Source organism: Euleptes europaea, chromosome 8 (genome assembly GCF_029931775.1).
Source record: "Euleptes europaea isolate rEulEur1 chromosome 8, rEulEur1.hap1, whole genome shotgun sequence".
Taxonomy (NCBI): domain Eukaryota; kingdom Metazoa; phylum Chordata; class Lepidosauria; order Squamata; family Sphaerodactylidae; genus Euleptes; species Euleptes europaea.
The window spans coordinates 67,274,690-67,290,487 of NC_079319.1; positions in this window are offsets into that span (position 1 = coordinate 67,274,690).

Here is a 15,798-nt window from a genome sequence, read left to right on the forward strand (position 1 = left end):
TGCTGTATTGCAGGCATTTCCTCTTTCTTTTTAAAAAGCTATACTGTATAATAACAGTAGCAACGGTGAAGAGAACTGAATGAAGGGAAATGGATTAATCAATCTGCCAATTTTCTATTGATTGTGTCAACATAACACAAGAGGAAGAAGAGTAGGAGTAGGAGTTGGTTTTTATATGCCGACTTTCTCTACCACTTAAGAATGGGAAGGGAAGGTGATTGTAAGCTGGTTTGATTCTCCCTTCAGTGGTAGAGAAAGTTGGCATATAAAAACCAACTCTTCTTCTTCTTCCTCCTCCTCTTCCTCTTCTTCATTCTTTCCTTTCCTTTATTCTGTACCATACGCGCGCGGACCAACAGGTCATGAGCGAAACAAAATAAATACATTTAGTAATACAGAAGTAACCAAACATACAGAAATTCAAAACACAGAATCCAAGGTATACACTTAGTAATATGTATCATTAAAAGCCACAGATAAAAATTTGGCCATGGCAAGTGTTTCATTTGGATCAGTGTCATCCAACAGCTTTGCAACTATCTCTTGCTTCAGGGCAAGTCCCCAGTTCTGGATGTATACTGTGATCTATTTATCTCTGGCAAGATCATACTTTTTACAATCAATTTAAAAAAATGCCAAACAGTGTTCAGGTTCCCTGATTTACAGTCACAAAATCATTCAGAAAAAGGGACCCCATAAAATCTGCCTGCTAACTCCCCCAATGTTAGTGTATTTAATCTGGCCTTAGAAAAAAGAATTATATATTTAGGGACAGTTAAAAATGTACAATAAGCAGGTATGATCCTTGGGATGGGGAGGTCCAAATAGTACAAGAAGCATACCTTACGTGCTGTACAGCCACTGCTCCATTTGTTAAAGTGCAACACTCTAGATCTAACCAATTTAGGTTACACACTATCAGCCAACCTACCTTTCAGCTATGAGATCACAAATGGGGGCTTGTATCCACTGGATCATTTTGTGGGCAGAAGGAATTTGGCTCACAGAATGTGACTTTTTCACCTTTCCCCTTCTGCGGCAGCCTAAAATACCTCTCCAAATACTGTTCTGGAGGAAGAACAGCATTTTAGGGGACATTATGGGCTGCAGTGGGAGGCTGGAGGTGAGATAGTTTCACTCTGTGGGAGCAAATCCTTTGGTATGCAGAAGGCTCATAGAATCATAGAATTATATAGTTGGAAGGGACCACCAGGGTCATCTAGTCCAACCCCCTGCCCGATGGCTCTCATGGTTCCAAGCCAGGATTTAGAATCTTGTGCATGCAAACAAGCAATGATACCAAAGTTTGTCTTGTTGGGAATATTAATGTGTGCTGCTTCTAATGTTTGTTTATATGATGAATTGAGCAGCACTTTGCCGAAACTTTTTGTTTGGCTTGGAATTAGGGATATGTGTATTCCATTTCAACATGGATGAAATAAAACTTCATTTGTTTGGATGAAAATGAACAGATCTTAGCAGTGAGTTCAAGGGGGCCTTCCTATTTTTCCTCATCCTGCTCCCTGGTGGGTGGTGGCACTGACTGCTATTGTGTTAATGCCAGGTTGGTGGCAGCAATAAACCAATAGGGGAGTGGTACCCAAAGCAGATGTATATGGAAAAAATACCACTATGCAACTGAATCTGATGAATTATTTCCCGCCAATAGAGATCAGTTCACCTGGAGGAAATGGCCACTTTGGCAGTTGGACTCTATGGCATTGAAGTCCTGCCCCAGTGGAAATCTTTCTCTAGGACCTGAAGGTGATTCTCAGCAGTCTTGCCAATATGTTTCCACTTCCTGGAATTGCAGTATTCATTTCTTACCCCCTGCCCAAGTTATTCTACACTGACACATGATGGCAAGTATGATGTTGAAAAACAAGAGAGAAACTCCTGGTATGGAATTGCTAAGCAATCAGGTTTCATGCCTGCGAACTAATCAGAGACTGGTTCTACTGCTGAAATTAACAATCAGTGTCAATTTTGAGCGTGCTTATTAAAAACTGGAAAAAAAATTCAAAGTGTAAAATAATTTTTAAAAGGATGCAGTAATGCAGATGGAGAATGAAGGATATGACAGTAAAAGACTTCTGCCCCGACTAATCATAGAAAATTCATAGAAAACCATGTGACATAAACAGCAGCAACTATACAGTGGCTTCCATCACACAGAAGAATGTTCAAAGAAGGCATCTTTCCCATTCCTGTCCTCGCTACTGCAGCTTACCGAGCCTCTGACAATCTGCTCCTGAGTCTCTCAGGAATGGTAGATGATATGCTACAGTGGGCTGTATTCAAAAGGAAGTTCTCATGCATGAAGAAAGGTAAGACCCCACAGATATGGAGCCTCCACTATCAAATGTACTACAACCAGACTAGCATATACGGTAGGATTGCCAGGTCCCTCTTCACTACCAGTGGGAGGTTTTTGGGACAGAGCCTGAGGAAGGGGAGGGGAGGGACTTCAATGCCATATCCAATTGCCAAATCGGCCATTTTCTCCAGGTGAACTGATCTCTATCGGCTGGAGATCAGCTGTAATAGCAGGAGATCTCCAGCTAGTACCTGGAGGCTGGCAACCCTAATATACAGTTGCCACCCCCCAGGGCCCCCCTGGAGATCTCTTGGAATTAATGCATATCTCTAGACTACAGATATCAGTTTCCCTCAAGAAAATGGTTGCATTGGAGGTTGAACCCATTTCCCTGGGGCTCTTTACCTTCAGAAGTAGCATTTTATGCAGTAGATAGTAGAAATCAGAAACCATCTCTTCCCTGACATCCCTGCTGTTTGTATTTTTTTTTTGGGGTGGGGAGGGAGCCTTAGGCCATATGGTACCTTGACATCTCCAATTAATATAATAATACACATAACAGGATATGAAAGTCAGATACTGGTATGTAACATTACCATCAGAAGCAAAGCAGCACCTGGCTGCTGGTTAGGGTTGCCACCTCTGGGTTGGGAAATGCCTGGAGAGTTTAGGGGCAGAGCCTGAGGAGGGCGGGGTTTGGGGAGGGACTTCAATGCCATAGAGTCCCATTGCCAACACAGCCATTTTCTCCAGGGGAATTGATCTCTATTGGCTGGAAATCAGTTGTAACAGTGGGAGTTCTCCAGCTAGCACCTGCAGGTTGGCAACCCTACTCCTTGTAGGCTGACAGGACATGGAGAAGGAGCCAGCAAGTCTACCATCATGGCATCATGGAAGAGAAATGAGAGACCATACCATCCAATCAACTGCCTTTCTAATCAACTGCAGTCCTCCTGGCAGGTTCGAACCCATTCACAGGAAGAGGAAACAGTATTGGAAACAGAGGACAAGAAGTTATAATTAGCGTGTTTTAGTGTAACTGCTTTAAGCAACTAGGGAAAAGGGTACAGAAATATAATAAGCATAAACAGACACATACCCTTTAAGCTTTTTTTTTTTTAGAGCCAGCTGCTGGGCCATGCGGCTGGTTACATAAGAGACTAAAAGACAGAGTTGGCTAGCACCATCAAAGCTCTCAGTTGAGCAGTAGGATCTCAAAGCATCGCAGAGGTCACCTCTGAGTTGCTGAGCCAAATGCCATCTGCCAAGGGTTAATGAAGCCCAAGGAATGCTCACCAGAAACATTCTTAATGGTTGCACACTGGGTTGCCAACTTCCAGGTACCAGCTGGAGATCTCCTGCTATTACACCTGATCTCCAGCCGATAGAGATCAGTTCACCTGGAGCAAATGGCTGCTTTGGCCATTGGACTCTATAGCATTGAGCACCTCCCCAAATTCTGCCCTCCCCAGGCTCTGCCCTGAAAACCTCCCGCTGGTGGCAAAGAGGGAACTGGCAAACCTAGTTGCACATGATTAGATGGAATCTTTTGCTCAGCTATACTATCTCTTCAAATTGGGCCAAAAAAGAAATGATGAATTGCAATAAGTCTGGGGGCTACTATGGAAATTAAAAATGAAACCACTGCAAGTTTGGAGTAGTGGGTTGGTTGTTGTTGTTTTTATTTCTCATAAAGCTTCAACCCAATGTCGATGTACTTTGGGGTAAATTGCATTGCACTCACTCCTTTTTCATATAGCTTGAAGGACTTTCAGGAAAGCTATTAATGGAAAGATAGACTCACAGCTTGTATCAGTAACAAACGGTAAATACCAGGTACAATACATTAACCGTGCATTCCTGAGGGAAATGCCTGCGCCGGGCTTAGGAGACAACGCAGCAGCGCTGCCTCCTAAGGCGGTTTCGGCCCTGCTGAAATCTCTGGCCAGAGCCAAAAATCCATGCAACCCGCATATCTCAACAAAAAAAGGGGGTGTTCCCGAGCCATAATGGCTTAGGAGGCCACTTAACAGCGGCCTTGCCCCCAGGCTGGTGCCATGACAACCTGGGAATGCCTCCCGAGATGCCGGGATGCCCCGGGAACGCCTCCTGGAATGATGCCATGGCCTTTGTCGGTGTCCTGGAGTGGTGCTGCTGCTACAGCGGCTGGCAACTGGCGACCGGAGCCTGAGCCTTCACCTCAGTGTTGGGGCCACAAATGCCAGTGTACACTGCCTGGACACCGATGTTGTGGGCCCTTGCACCGGCACAGGCCTTCGCCGGCCTCCAGAGGCCTTTTGTCCTGGACTCCTGGCCGCTGGCGCAGCTCAGGAATGTGCTGTTAGATGCACTTCTAATGTAACAAAAATGTGACCTATTAAAATATAATTTTGAAATGTAGGATTTATGGAATAATATATATGGGTTTTGTCTTACCAAAGGTAAATCTAGTGTGTGTGTCTAAAGTGCTGTCAAGTCACAGCTGACGTACGGCAACCCCATCACATTTTCAAGGCAGAAGACTAACAGAGGTTGTTTGCCATTGCCTTCCTCTGCATGGTGCCCCTGGTGTTCCTTGGTGATCTCCCATCCAAGTACTAGCCAGGATAAACCCTGCTTCACTTCTGAGATCTGACAGGATCAGGTTAGCCATAGGGTTGCCAACCTCCAGGTAGTAGCTGGAGATCTCCCACCATTACAACTGATCTCCAGCCGATAGAAATCAGTTCACCTGGAGAAAATGGCCACTTTGGAAATTGGACCCTATGGCATTGTCGTCCCTCCCTTCTCGAAACCCTGCCCTCCTCAGGCTCTGCCCCAAAAATCTCCTGGTATTTCCCAACCCAGAGCTGGCAATGTTAGGGTAGAAAACCCTAACTATCATGTTAGGGCAGAAAATCTGTTACCATTGAGCCAGTGTGGTATAGGGGTTAGAGTTTTAGAGTGGGATCTGTGAGACCCTGATTCATATCCCCACTGCCAGGGAAGCTTGTGGGGTCACCTTATGCCAGTCATGGACACTCTGCCAAACCTATTATACAGGGTTTTGTGAGGGTAAGATGGAAGAGATGAGAAAAATCCAAGCTGCTTTGGGCCCTCGTTGTGGACAGAGGGGGGGGGTATAAATAAACTAAATAAATGAATACAGTAAAATGTCTGTTTTTTGTATGATTGTATTTGCTCAAGTCCATACAACAATTGAAAGAACTCATCACCTTATTCTGGGGTATATACACATTTTGGAGATCCTCATACAAATTACCAGAATAAGCCTTCTCCCCACTGTTCCATTGGTTGAGTGCAATTCTGAACATTTAATTCATAAACTGATGAATAAGTAAGGTTACCAATTCCAGGTTTAGAAATTCCTGGAGATTTGGGGATGGAGCCTGGGCTGGGCTTAGTTTGGGGAGGGGAGGGACCTCAGCAGAATATTATGCCATAGAACCCACCCTCCAAAGCAGCCATTTTCTCCAGGGAAACTGATTTTTGTCATCTAGAGATCAGTTGTAATTTGGGGAGGACTCAAGGCCCCACCTGGAGGCTGGCAACCCTGTTTGATGTCTACCCCCAAAGCCCCAGAAATTATTAGATGCTGAGAGAGTATTGATTGATACATATGTATGTTGATGTACACATAGACATAATGACCACAATCCTAAGAATGCTAGAGTAAGGCCCATAGAATAAAGTTGGACTTACTTCCAAATAGACTGGCTTAGGGTTGCTTCAAGCGTCACCAGCTTTGGGTACCTTTGCTTCTTATGCATCTGTGGTATTGCAGAGATGCACACACACACACACACAATTTTTTTGTTTTGTTTTTCATTTTGTTGCTTCATACGGTAGCTTGATTAATTTCGTGGGCTTGTTTCAACAGAACTGCTTTCCCCCGTCTGATTCAGGTGGACACTTTGTTTCAATTTTGTTTCATTTTACAACTGCTTTCCATTGATTTCAAAAGGCAAAATTTAATTTACTGTAATTTTTCAATTGATTTTCAGATTTAGATCAGATGTACAATGGTGGACGTCTTCCATAAGGGGAGACAGAATGTACAATTTATATTTTGTCTAAATAGCCTCTGGAGGTTTTATTGTAGGAGCAATTGAATTTTGATCATTTAAAACAGGGGTGTCAAACTCATTTGTTATGAGGGCCAGATATGACATAAATGTCACTTGATCGGGCCGAGTCATGTGTACCATAAATATTAATGCCAGGTACCAGAGATACAAACTTTATGGGAGACACAGGCAAAGCCAATTAGTGATATTATTTTTACTTTATTTTTTTCTTAAAATACAAACATGCTTAAAACAGTAACACTCTTACAGTATTTCCTTTTATTTGACAGTCTTTGATAATTGACACCATGGCACTGGAGGGGTGACTGCCTCGGCTGACGACTTGGCTGATGACCTGCAGCGGACTCACCAGCCCAGATCGGGACTGGGGTGTGCGTGGCTGCCTCATCTGGCTAGCTCACAGTGGGCTTGCCAGCCCAAATTGGGAGTGGTGTGTATGTGACTGCTGCGGTTGACTTGCGGGCTGGATAAAAGCTCTCAAGAGGCAGGATTTGGCCCATGGCCCATCTAGAGATCTTTTGGAATTAATGCAGATCTCTAGACTACAGAGATCAGTTTCCCTGGAGAAAATGGCTGCTTTGGAGGGTGAACCCATTTCCCTGGGGCTCTTTACCTTCAGAAGTAGCATTTCATGCAGTAGATGGTAGATAGCTGCAGTAGATAGTAGAAATCAGAAATCATATTTTCCCTGACATCTCTTCTGTTTGGACCATGTGTTTGATACCCATGATTTAAAAGGTTTCTATGGCTCGGGAACACCCCCTCTTTTTTTGTTGAGATACGCCAATATCTGACTTTCATATCCTGTTATGTGTATTGTTATATTAATTGGAGAACTTCAAGGTACCATATGGACTAAGGTCCCACCCCAAAAATACAAACAGCAGGGATGTCAGGGAAGAGATGGTTTCTGATTTCTACTATCTACTGCAGCTATCTACTTTCTACTGCATGAAATGCTACTTCTGAAGGAAAAGAGCCCCAGGGAAATGAGTTCACCAAAGCAGCCAATGGAGACATGTGCCTAAGTGAGAACCCTGCACAATTTCACAGCGATGCTGTAGAGGTTCAGGGGTTATCCATAACAACAGTATGAGAAGTTTGCTACATACATCAAGGGAAAGTGGCAATGGTTCTGTAGGGAAGAAGAAGATTTGGTTTTTATATGCCTACTTTCTCCACCACTTAAGGAAGACTCAAACCAGCTTACAATCACTTTTCCTTCTCCTCCCTGCCCCACAACAGACACCCTGTGAGGTAGGTGGGGCTGAGAGAGCTCTGTCACTAGCCCAAGATCACCCAGCTGGCTTCATGTGTAGGAGTGGGGAAACAAACCCGGTTCTCCAGGTCAGAGTCCACCTCTCCAAACCACCGCTCTTAACCACTACATCATGCTTTGCACACAGACAGTCCCAGCTTCAGTCAATAGCATATCCAGTGGACCAATGGTCTGACTTGATATGTATGTTAGTCTTAATGGGTTCGATCCAGCAGTGTACATGGGTGTGCTGCTCCTGGCTGTGGCAGAAATACCCCCTCAGGAATGCTCTGTAAGTCTAAAAAAAAAAAAAAACAGAGCAAGATCTCATACTGCTGCATATTCAGAAGCCTCATTCTCTGGAATGCTTAATGACACAAAGCAGGAGAGATTTTGACAGCAATCTTAAGTAGTTATAGCCTTCTAAATCCATTGAAGTCAATGGGCTTAGCGGGCTTTTTTTGTTTTCTTGTCCCAAACTTTTCCTGTTACAGTTGCACAAGTTGTAATGTTAATTGTGTGTCAATTACATGTGAATGGTGCATAAATAGTGTATAACGTGTGCATGGCATAAAAGTGCTTGTAAAATGGCATCAAAGAATCAAGTGAATTGGGAATATAGACAATGAAAACAAGCCGAATGAAAAGGCTCACCAAGGCAACGTATACGAATAAAACAAAAAAGACCGCCCCATCCCACCTCCGTAGAAGTAAAGGGAGGGGCGAATTTTGGCTGCGGATCATGGGAACACAGAGCCAGTCACCGTTTATCTTCAGGCCTGATGTATGATGAGGGGTGGGGCCACGGGAAAGTGCTTATTGGGCAGGGTCAGGCAGCTCCTCCATCTTTGGGAAGCGAACAGATGAGACACCCACCTTCCCTCCCTTGGTTTCAAAGTAGGCACAAGCTGGTCACCCATATGGGGGCCGGGTACGATTTTTTTACCCCCCTGGCACAATTGGCAACAAGCTTTGGGGGGGGGTATTTCGCCTACCCTACTCTGAAAGTGATAGGTAGTATGAGTGAATAGTGCGGGAAAAGGTGGCTTCATGATTCATGGTACAACTCAGGTGAGCACCCTGAGGCATCAGTTTGGAAGATGAAAGAATAACCCTCAGACCAGGCCTGGGGCCTCGGTGCCTGGCAGTGACCTGGGACAGGAACTTTTTGAGTGGTGCCGCTATCCTTTACCTATAGACCTAGCGGCTTGGGTGAATTGGATGTGGCACACCTCCCTCGAGCACTAAAGAAGGCTTGGCAAGGAAGAACATGAACCGTACCACACATGACGGCTCAGAGCTCAGAGCCAGGGTGGGTCTTGTCCTAAGAACAGGAATGCACAAAAGAGGAGGCCTGACTCTTCAGCATCCCAGCAATTGCCCGCACTGCAGTTAGTTATGGGGATGTTTTTGACTTGTGTGTGCTGCAGATCCCCCTTTTGAACAATAAAAATAAAGTTGGCTCTTTGATTATCCCAGCTCTGGTGTCAGCTCTCGTTATTACGCATCCGCAGACAAAGGACATATTCATATATCCCAAACTTAAAGTTTATTGCAGGCTGCAGACCAATTAGACCACCTTTATCATTCCAGTCATCATTTTCTCCACACATACATCCAGGAGCTGCAATTGTCTGGATGAAAAATGGATCCATCTTCATCACATCAATTATTTTGATACATAGACCCCTGGGTATAGCCTGTATTGCTTGCTAGCAAGAAACAATCGGTGGGTTGTATGTAATTAGACTGTTTACTAGAAAACTCTCCCATAATAATTGCAAATAAGAGTTTGAGCAATTATTTTAAAGCTTGACTTTGCAATAAGAGCTCTGTAGCCTACCTATATTAATCTGTGCTATATTAAATGAGTCATTTAAAAAATAAACAGCAAATAGAACTCAAATGAAAATGTAAAGAAAATAGGTGCTGTGATAATACCAAATGGATTTGGTAAACAAGTCCTTTCCCCCCTACACTGTTCCAGGTCAGCACTGTTACTGTCCATATTTGGCAATGTCATCACTACACATTCAATAGGCCATCACGTATAAAACAGAGCACCATTAAAGAATGGAAAGAATTTGTCAAAATGGCACCTTCTGTTACTGTGGGAATGGGAGTCAACTAACACAAGAGGAAGGCCTCTTCATTGTGTTCAGTGATTTTTTCACTTCACTAGCCGCACTATTAATTACCCTGAAGCAATGTGGCACTACAATATAATTTAAAAGGTTATCTTTGGTTCCAAGGAAGACTCAAGACCTGGGGCGGTGACGTCTAGGAATTATAATCATTTTTTTCTGTTACCTTCCATCTGTACTGTAAACAAATGCAGCATTGAAGAAGCCTATACATAATCCAGTCACACCTTTGCAAGGATAAAAAATCGTAAAACCCTGAAATTAATGTTCTGTGCTCAGAATGTATTGCCGGAAGAAACAAACTGCAGCATATGCACAAAAGCAAAACACCCCTCCCCTGAGGTAATAGATGTTAATGGCTGTACCCGTGCAAGAGATTTTCATTTATGCATGTGCAACAGAACCAACTGTTGCCTTCCTAGAAAGAAGACACAGTTGTAGGCTATATAAATAAACCAAATGTGTTATATTTAAAGCATATAACATGTGGCATGAAAAAAGCAAATAGTTTTTGTTATACGTACATTATTATTTCCATAATGTAACATAAGTACACATCAACAACAACTACAATATGTAGAAGGAGCTTTGAACACTGACCATCTGATCCTATGCAGAATTCTACTATGAAAGTACTGTATAAACTGGGTTGCCCACCTCTAGGTGCCAGCTGGAGATCTCCTCCTATTACAACTGATCTCCAGCCAATAGAAATCAATTCACCTGGAAAAAATGGCCACTTTGGCCATTGGACTCTAGGGCATTGAAGTCCCTCCCATCCCCAAACCCTCCTCAGGCTCCGCCACAAAAACCTCTCGCCGGTGGTGAAGAGGGACGCGGCAGCCCTATGTATAAATGCTATGCATTTTTGCTGTTAATTAGAATGTGTTAAGTGTGGGTACAGCCGCCCTTTTCCATGCCCCTCAAATCTGCAATGTGGGGTTAACAAAACTGCATTAATTTACAATTGTAAGGATGACTGAAGTACTCCAAAGTGATTCAGAGACCCAAAATGAACTGAAAGCACTCCAAGTATTCTCATTGCTGAAGACCAATAGCCAGACATTTCTATTTAACTGTCTGATTATGCCTGCTTGTTCCAGATACTATGCAATCCTGTGCACAGTGATACTCTTCTAAACCTACTCACTTCAATGACTTTAATGGGTGTAACTCTGCATAAGATTGCACTGAGAAGCCAACATATGGGCTTCTAAATTAAAGACCTGTGCACTAACTGTTTTGTTTCTCTAAATTCAGTAAGGAATTTTCTGGGCACCAAACTCAGGATATCTAAATGAAGAATATCTAAATGAAGAAGAGCTAGTTTTTATATTCTGCTTTTCTCTACTGTAAGGAGTCTCAAAGTGGCTTACAATCACCTTCCCTTCCCCCTCCCCACAACAGGTACCTTGTGAGGTAGGTGAGGCTGAGAGAGTTCTGAGAGAACTGTGCCTGGCCCAACGTCACCCAGCAGTCTTCATGTGGAGGAGTGGGGAAACAAACCCGGTTCTCCAGAGTCCACTGCTCTTAACCACCACAGCATGCTGGCTCCGGACAGCTAAAGAGCATAGACACTTCTGCTCCTTTTTTGTCTCTTGCAAAGGATTCTATGGTGCTTCTTGATAAGCAGTCCTAGGACAACATTAGACATTGTTGCATGGTGCCATCACATTCATGTCTCTTTACAGTTACCTGCTTAAAGTACTTACAAAATAACTTTCGATAATGGGGGAAATGACAGAGACTGGGAAGGCAAAGCTAAGAAGTATGAATGTAAACTGATACTGTTTCTACATAACGGTTGGAGATGAAGCTGAAACCAAAGCCTTGAGAAAGTGGGTTTTGAGGAAAGGTTTGAAAATAGAAAATAGAAAGGGCTATCGTATTTTGGTCACATCATGAGATGACAAGAGTCACTGGAAAAGACAGTCATGCTAGCAAAAGTTGAGGGCAGCAGGAAAAGAGGAAGACCCAACAAGAGATGGACTCTATAAAGGAAGCCACAGCCCTCAATTTGCAAGATCTGAGCAAGGCTGTCAAAGATAGGACATTTTGGAGGACTTTCATTCATAGGGTCACCATGAGTCGGAAGCGACTTGACAGCACTTAACACACACACAGCATTATGTACATTTATCGCCCTGACTTAGATCGCCCAGGCTAGCCTGATCTCGTCAGATCTCAGAAGCTAAGCAGGGTCAGCCCTGGTTAGTATTTGGATGGGAGACCACCAAGGAAGTCCAGGGTTGCTGTGCAGAGGAAGGCACTGGCAAACCACCTCTGTTAGTCTCTTGCCATGAAAACCCCAAAAGGGATTGCCATAAGTCGGCTGCTACTTGAAGGCACTTTACACACACATGTACATTTATCAGGTTGAATCTAACCAACTTATTCACTCAATCTCACCAAATCGTATCTATCCAACATGGCTGTTGTCCATGCAGGTCCCATGGTCCCCAGCATAGCATTTTTAGTGGCCAAAGGGAACCTCCCTCCTCCCTTTTTCACCAGAGAAAAAGCAGGTAGGATCTAAACCATTGTAAGGGAAATCTGGACATACAGAATAGGAAAGGAAAATGGATGATAAGAGAGCAGGCCTCCTTTGAGACATCATGATGAACCACATCTTGTTTAAACCATAGTTCGTGCATCGTCTTTGCATAGTCTAGCTCAAACGCATAACAAATACTAACTGGAAGAAAACCGCCTCAACTTCACTTCCTAGCATGGAGGACAGCTTCCCTATATGGCTCTCTCTATAGCCAAGGGGTACAAATGGTGGTGCCACTAAATGAACAGTGATTTGCGAATTCAAATGTTACAACAAAACACACTATTAGTAAAAAAAATTGTGATTAATGAACAAGTCACAAACATGAAAGCCAGCATGGTGTAGTGGTTAGGAGCGGTGGACTCTAATCTGGAAAACCTGGTTTGATTACCCACTCCTCCACATGAGCGGCAGACTCTAATCTGGTGAACCGGGTTGGTTTCCCCACTCCTATACATGAACCCTGCTGGGTGACCTTGGGCTAGTCATAGTTCTCTTAGAACTCTCTCAGACTCACCACCTCACAAGGTACCTGTTGTGGGAGGTGGGTGAGGGAAGGCGATTGTAAGCTGCTTTGAGTCTCCGCAAGGTAAAGAAAATAGGGGTATAAAATTGGGGTATAAATTGGGGTATAAAACCCAACTCTTCTTTTAGTTTGAAATCCTGCTTTGGTACCAACCAGCAACCAATGGTGGGACTAGCTGCATTCAAATGTCAAAACCAACTAGGGAGTGATCAAACCACAGTTTATCAACTGTAATGTTTGACTACAGCCCGGACAACTTAGACTGGATGAAGATGATGGTAGAGTTGAAAAAGTGAAAGACCTATAAGTGCAATAGTGGCTTAACAAGTTGTTATCTCAGGCCAACACTGCCATACCACTCCTTCTCACTGCCTCTTCCCACTGCTACCACCTGGAACAACAAATGCTCCTTTTTTTCTCATGCTCCAGTATCTTTCAGAACAGCACAACAATCCATGCACACCCAATAGGGTCTTCCTGGACACTTGCAAATTCCTTTGGTTACCCATTTGGTTACTCTTGTGTTGAGTTTAAAGGTGCCTAAAAGAGTGAGAAAGTGGCTTCTAGGTGGGGGCAAGGGGTGAAGCACAGAGGCCACTAGGGCTGTCAAAAAAAAAATTCGGTACAGTTCGGATTCGGCCGAATTTGGCCCTTGTGGGTTCGGAACGTGCCGAAGTCCGAACTCCCCCACTTCGGATCCGTTCAATTCGGCGGGAATTCAAAGTTCGGAAAAAATTTTGGCCGAATAAAGCCATTAAAAACACAATCGCGCCTTTCCGCGGCTCTGGGGGGCATTTTTGGGGTTAGAGGTCCCAAACTTTTGGCAGAGCTTCAAAGGACATTTAGTGAAAGACTCCCCAAGTTTTGTAAAGATTGGGTCGGGGGGCTGAGATATGGGCCCTGAAAGGGGTCCCCCCACCCTTAATGTGCATCTCTCAGCAGAGCTTGCCGCCCACGCACAAAGCTCCCAGCCCCGACAACAGTTTGCAAAGCAACTCAACCTTGTAACACAACACCTTTGCAACAGGGAAAAACCAGAAGACACACAACTGAAACCTCCCCCCTCAAACCAGGGAGCGAGAGACTCGAGGGGGAACACACACCCCAGGCAGAACCAACGAAAGCCCCCTTTGGCTTCCCCCCACCCACAGAAACTGCTCCCTCCCCACACACACACAGACTCTGCTTTCCCCCCACACACACACACATACACAGGAGAAAAATTATAGATTAAAGCCCCCAAAGGGGTCTTACTGTGGCTGTCTTCTGTTCCATCAAGAGGGGCTGAAGAGGACTTGTTGTAATCCAAGATGATTCCAATTAGGCACGGGAGGTTTTCTCTGGAGAAGATGCACAGGATCGGCTGATCCATTCATCCCAATAGGGGAAAGGGGAAAGGGGAAAGCCAATATCTCGGGACCCCCTGACCCAATGTTCACAAAACATGGGGGGTATCTTAAGAACACTGGTCTGAAACTCTGCTCAAAGTTTGGGATATGCACCCCCAAAAATGCGCCCCCTGCAGCCATGGAAAGAGAAAAGGGGGGAGGCGATATTTCTGCCCCCACTGAACCCATCTTTACAAAACTTGGGTAGTATCTTAAGAATAATTGACTGAAGCTATGCTAAAAGTTTGGGGGCTATATCCCCAAAAAAGCGCCCCCTGCAGCCACATAAATGGAAAAAGGGGGGAGGGAAAAGGGGGAAAGCCCATATCTTGAGACCCCCTGACCCAATGTTTACAAAACTTGGGGGGTATGTTAAGAACACTGGTCTGAAACTCCGCTCAAAGTTTGGGATCTGTACCCCCAAAAATGCGCCCCCTGCAGCCATGGAAAGAAAAAGGGGGGGAGCCCATATCTCGGGACCCCCTGACCCAATGTTTACAAAACTTGGGGGGTATCTTAAGAAGCTTCATCTGAAGCTCCAGTGAAAGTTTTGTGTTTGTACCCCAAAAAATACGCCCCCTGCAGCCACAGAAAGGAGCAAATGTGCACAAGCACTCCACACACACACACGAGGATTTCGCTCTCTCTCTCTCTCTCTCTCTCCCTGGCCAGGCCGCACATCAGCTGATTCCTCCAGTACTCAATCCTGACTGATTGGCCAGAAGAAGACTCAGCTTGCCCACCGATTGGCCGGGGGAGGAGAATGCTGCTTACTGACGGTTATGCTGCTTACTGACGGCCGAATTTGCTGAATTTATTCGCGAATTCCCGAACTCACTGAATTCGGGGGCCCCGGTTGCCCGCCAGTTTTGAGTTCGGTTCCTCCCGAACTAAAAACCACCGAATCAGGGGAAATTCGGCTGATTTTCAGTTCGGGCCGAACCGAATTGACAGCCCTAGAGGCCACAGAGATGCCCCTCCAAAATCTGTAGGGATGCCAACCTCCAGGTACTAACTGGAGATCTCCTGCTATTACAACTGATCTCCAGCCCATAGAGATCAGTTTACTTGGAGAAAACGGCCACTTTAGCAGTTGGACTCTATGGCATTGAAGTCCTTCCCTCTCCAACCTCACCCTCCTCAGGCTCCCCCCCAAAAACCTCCCGCCGGTGGTGAAGAGGGACCTGGCAACCCAAAAAATCTGCCACTGGAAGCCACTGCCTCACCTAATTATAAGACAAATCCAAGATACCTGAGGAATGGAAACAAAAGAAGAAAGGCAGGGTGACATGTCTCCCATTATTCACCTTCATCAAGTGCACTGGTACTGGGGCTCTAAATGGGCTTACCATCTGATAGGGCCAAATTTCCACACTGTCTCCTTTGAATCACTGTTCTTTTGCCAGGCGATAATGCAAAAAGTGCCCTTCTATGCCGCTCTGTTAATTATGCCTGGAAGGGAACAATTAGGCTTTTAAAAATCTGTGTTTATTCTCTGCCACGGCTGAGAAAAGTAATTAGGA